The sequence below is a fragment of the Poromitra crassiceps genome, assembly GCF_964638095.1.
Source record: "Poromitra crassiceps genome assembly, chromosome: 16".
In the NCBI taxonomy this organism is placed as follows: Eukaryota; Metazoa; Chordata; class Actinopteri; order Beryciformes; family Melamphaidae; genus Poromitra; species Poromitra crassiceps.
The window spans coordinates 35,616,474-35,622,473 of record NC_139645.1 but is presented as its reverse complement, the minus strand read 5'-3'; positions in this window follow the sequence as shown (position 1 = coordinate 35,622,473).

Genomic DNA, 6,000 nt, shown 5'->3' with positions numbered 1-6,000 from the left:
TGTGGGTGTGTGGGTTATGACCTATATAATGTTTATATCCTTTGTGTATGATTATTTGTGTTGCTCCATGATGGACTGATATTATGATTTTATGATATCCTTGTTTATGTTTACTGTATATTTTACTGCCTTTTAATGTACTTTGCTTCTAACAGATGCGTTTAATAACATATAGGGACGGGCACTGCAAATGAGCCTAGGCTATAAATGCTATGCTACATGTCATCAGATGTTGACACATGTTATATGTTGTGTATCTGTTCTGATATAAATCAATGAAATGAAATCATTATCATGAAGAACTACATTATTGCTCTCATTAGGAGGCAGGGCTGACTGATTGAGAGCCATGAATCTTACACTGCAGGCAGAGATGGGAAAAGTACACACACTCTTTACTTAAGTACAAGTACAGTTACTTGTGTAAAGAAAAGACTGGTCAAAGTAGAAGTACTGATTCAACTTGTTTACTCAAGTCAAAGTAAAAAAATATATACAGCCTCTGAAATGTAGGCTAATAAAGTATAAGTATTTCTACCGGCTGTTTCTGTGCAAAGCTAACTGAAACTCACGTCATATTACTATCATTCAAATACTATTAAACTTGAAAGATCCCCTCCAAAACATGTTTTAAGGTGTATAAAGATACTTGTTTAATAGTTTGTGTGATCTGATTTTTCCACCAAAAAGGTGCACATAATGCGTGACAACTGGGAGGCTGCGAGAAGAGAGAGACAAACAACAGTTACAGTACGTCATGTTTGTCTGTTGTGCGTTAAAACTAAAGTAACTCTGTTTTGAAAATGTAAGGTACAGATAGTTGGGTTAAAATGTAGGGAGTAAATGTAAAAAAGTAGTCAGAAAAATAAATACTCAGTAAAGTACAGATACCTGATCTTACTTACTGTAAGTACAGTAACAAAGTATTTGTACTTAGTTACTTCACATCTCTGACTGCAGGACAGGGACAGGGTCATTTCGGACCAACGAGATGTCAGAACAATGAGCTTTTGATTTCTGTGATAACGAGCTGTCGGACTAATGAGACATCTGTCCAATGCTTCATTATTCAGCCTATTGAGGTGTCGGACGCATGAGGTGTCGGACTAGGAGGCAGTCCCTAAAATATCATTTTGCATTGTGTTCTTCTATTGAATGTATGTATACGATGCACTGTACTGTGATGTCTGAAATGATGAATTATATTAACAGAGGGATACAATGTTATAGAGTACATGTAGTAGAAATTGTAGTGCTGAAAAAAAAGAAATGTAAAAAAAGGAAAAGAAAAGACAAAATGTTATCGTCCATGTTGGCGGAAAAAAAAATATTTTTTGTTGTAAAGTTTGCTGCTAATTTTCTTGCTGGTGCATTATGTGATTACTGTTTCAGAGCAAAGTAATGGAATTAAACGCACTGAAAGCGACAGAATTGTGTCCGTCTTTATTTACATGCTAATATCCAGTTATAGTCACAGCGCCACCTACTGGCAACAACAACAGTGGTGTGTAACTTGACTGTACAGGGTCACAGCTGCTCCAAATGTCATATTTTGATGAGCATCCCAGCCAGAAGAGGCCCACCTGCCAATATTCAGTTGTAGGCATAGCACCACCTACTGGCCACATGAAATCAGCCATACATCATGTGACAAACATCATTCTAATACAAGCAGATGTGACTACTGTGGGCCAGGAGGAACAGTACAGCCTCTGCTACACTGTCAGAAATATTTGCCAGAAAGAAAGTAGCAGAATTCAAACCTCAGATAATTGAAAGTACACATTGAGCTAAGACTATTCTGCAGAAGAGCTCAGGAGATAGGCCTTATCAAATCTGAACAGTGTTTGAGTATCGTAGCCCCCCCACTCCCACCCCCAGGTGCTGTTGCCATGGTAGCTAGGAGAATCTCCCAAAATGTGGAATTGTTCCTTTAACTGTAACAACCAACCTTTTGTAATTCAGCATTTAAGAATAACATTAAGAATAACATTAACCAATAAGAAAAATATTCTTAACAATTTAAATGGAATCAACCTTCATTCTCCTGCACTGCAGGCAAAGGCAAAACCCCTCCACCACAAGCTCTTCTTAACCCACAATTTCCGATTTTCTCCTTTAAGCATGACCATAATACCCTTTTAAATTCTCTAAACAGCTCAGCTCTGTGGTAAAAAACAGCGTTTTCCAGCTTAGACTCCTAGCTAAGACCAAGGCCTATCTTCCCCAGAGGGACCTGGAGAGGGTGATCCATGCCTTCAGAACAACTTGGCTAGATTACTGTAATTGGCTGTATGTTGGCATGGATCAGCCGCTGCTCTGTCACTTACAACTGGTTCAAAATGCAGCTGCCCGACTCCTCACTGGCACCAAGAAGCGCGACCACATCACACCAATCTTGGCCTCACTCCACTGGCTCCCTGTCCACTTCCACATTGATTTTAAATGCCTGCTGACTGTTTTTAAAGCACTAAACGGGCTTGCTCCACCGCACCTCGACGAGCTCCTGCACCACCATACCCCACCCAGAGCCTTGAGGTCAGCTGACCAGCTGCTGCTGGAGGTCCCTATCAGAGCATGTGAGCGGAGCGGAGCGTGGAGCGAGCGGGGGGATTTTGGCTTGAGCGGGGAGCGGGGACCAGAGCGGTACCGATCACCCGCTCAGTACCGCTCAGTCCCGCTCCAGTTTGGATCACAACATGTTCGGAACAGAATGCATCTGTGCGTGGCCATGCTGGCCTATGCTGTTTTTGAAGATTTAGCTTGAATGAAAAGTCTGTATGGTCTGCTGTCAACGAGCCTCAGCCCAAGAAAATCATCTCAGAGCTCAGACTTCAAACTTTCTATTTCTCATAGTACCACAGGGATGACGGATCTTTGTAGGCTTACCCAGAAGTCCCTGCACTTCCTGGTTCCTATGTGTAAAAGTATTGTGAAATTTGATTAAATGCATGAAATAAGGTCTGTGGTTAACAAAGGTTTGCGAAACAGCGAACTTTGTATTCAGCAAGATATATCATCTTCACAAATGAGAACCACTTTTATGACTTTTGAAGCATTTTCTAAAAATCGCATTGAGGGGAAAAATGCATTTACGCTTCTAAAATCATAAAAGTGGTCCTCATTTGTGAAGAGTATCTTTGCACAACACAAAGTTCTCTGTTTCATAAAATGTTGTTACCACAGACCTTATTTCAAACATTTAACCAAAATCCCCATAGAAAAACCCCATTGACTTTTACACATACTGTAGAAACCTGAAGTGTTAACATGCAGGTCTTCTGGACTCATTCCTGCGGCACTATTATATTTTCTCTGTTTTGATGTTTGTTCTTTGTTTCCCCCAAAATAAATCTGAATAAAGAGAAAAGGTGTTTGAGGAAAAGGAAGTGTCCGTCTTGCTGAATGTGCTGCAGCCTTTCTGCAGTGGAGGAAGTCAGTCTGTGTGTTTACAGCTCTGCACGGCAGAGCCATGCTGAACCACAGTCTGAAAGTTAAAGTGATTAACTTCTATTCTATTCTATTCTATTCTATTCTATTCTATTCTATTCTATTCTGTTCTATTCTATTCTATTCTTATACTATATCCTCTTCTATTATATTATATTATATTATATTATCTCATTGAGTGCCAATGACGACTTTAGTCGTCAATTGCTTTAGTAACGTTGAGTGCCAATGACGACTAAAGTCGTCAATTGCGTTTTTTGACGGTGGGACGTGGATCAAAGCCTAATATATCTCCTGTAAAATTTTGGGGCATGTTGAATGTGTATAACCTATTTTACCGACCCATTAGGTGGCGACAGTGCTCTCCAGATTAGAGGAAGGTCCGGAAAACAGCAGGAAAAACCCTCGTGATCAAAGAGAAACCGCTCATGCTGCAGCCAGAGCCATATAGATGGCAGCTGATGTTGGCTGCGAACATCAGTCAATCCGCGCACCCGACGCCGAAGGGCCAAACCTTTCCCTGCAGTCCGGTTTGGCATTTCCGCGTTACGCTGGGAGCCGGCGCAAATAAAACGGAGCGCTCCGAAAATAGACTGGGTGCGTGTAGACTGTGTGTTAGTGTGGGGAGGAGTTTGCAGCTGAGGGGGGGAGAGGCACGCAGGCACCACACAACTACACCACGTCACTACATCAGAAAATATTATCTTCAGACTCAGTGAATGTGCTTGAAATTTCATGCATTGCTGCATTTCACAAAAGGCGGAATAACTCAGCTTCTAATTAGAAAAGTGTATTTTTGCTCAAAACAGCCTATCTTCTCCGGCTCATAACTAAAGAACGGAAAATGGGATCAATAAACCTTTTTTTGCTGCTGATACAATAGAGTCTCATCGTTCTTTGTGCGTGTTCGGTGTTTACATAGTAATATCACACAATATTCTGTGGGCCTCGAGACATCACTGAAAACGCTCTGAAACTCTGGCACTGGGAGCGTCCGTTCTCCAAAAGTGGCTGGCACTCAATGAGTTATATTATATTATATTATATTATATTATATTATATTATATTATATTATATTATATTATATTATATTATATTATATTATATTATATTATATTATATTATATTATATTTAAGCAATATAGCACTCGAGCTGCGTGTGTTGTGGCATATATCCCAATGCCACAATTGGCGTTGTGTCTCAGCGCTTGCTGAGAAGCTGAGAGCTTTCTGGAAAGCCCAACACCAACTAACGTTACGGGGTTAAATGCGGGGTTAAATGCGGGGTTAACAGCCTTTTTTTTGCAAAGAAGACATTAGCCCGCGTCTATTCTTGTACAAAACATAATTTTCTGCGAAGTATTAGTAAAGTTATAAGCGAAGATCGATTCACAAGGATCTGACAGCTGTCTCCGCCATTTGTTTTTTCTACATTGTCATTGTAACCAAAGCCTTTTAGTAAGAGAGTTGCGTGGCCATGGGTTATGAGTTGCGTGGCCATGGGTTATTGGAGTGGGTTACGGGATTTATACGATGGCTGTGAACCAATCAGATTGCTTGATTTGAGAGAGCCGTTTTATAATATATTATATTATATTATATTATATTATATTATATTATATTATATTATATTATATTATATTATATTATATTATATTATATTATATTATATTCTCTTGAGCTGTTGAAAGCTGCTGACTGAAAGAAGCTCAGTGGACTCAGGTGCTGTGAAATTATGAAACAGCACCACCTGCTGGTCTTAGAGACACAGTAGGAGACAGCATCTGAGAGGGTGACTGCAGGACAAGTATGAATACTTCATCTGGAGTAGCTGAGCTGCAGTGAGTTATCTTCATGGTTATTGATTAAAAAAAGAAGGAAGGACATTTCACAGGCTAACAAAGTAAATGGAATTGATTACAACAGTCTGACGCAGAGTCAGTGTAGATTTAGATTAGATTTTTGCCACAATGTGCACTGCCAATGCATGCACGTACGCATTATACACACACACACACACACACACACACACACACACACACACACACAAACGCGTTGGGCAGAGAGAGGGGTTTCAAGGCGCGGTTGCCAGGCCCGGTTTTACAGGGGTGCAAAAGCATGCATTGCACCCTTATTTTAATTGTCTGCATGCTCAGTTGAAAAGAGTGTTTTTTTGTGTGTGTTTTTTATAAATGCTGCAGCTGCACACTTACTGTTTAAACTTGAATTATAATTGTTGTTTTTCTTTGTTCTTTGATTCGAATTTATGGCTTTTTGGCACATGTAACCTTTTAAGGTTGAGATAATTGTAGTTGTTGAGTTGAGTTGAGTTCACTTTATTGTCCCCTAGGGGAAATTGGTTTTGCAGCAAGATAAAATACAAAACAGAGTACAACAAAGACAACAAGAGAGCATGACAAACAACAGCAAACAAGTAAACAAGGAGTTCGAACACACAACGTAATTTTCAAACCCATACCGCAGAGCAAACACAAGTGCAGATACAGTGCAAAAAATAATGTGCAAATATGCGAGAGTCTGTAAGGAGTG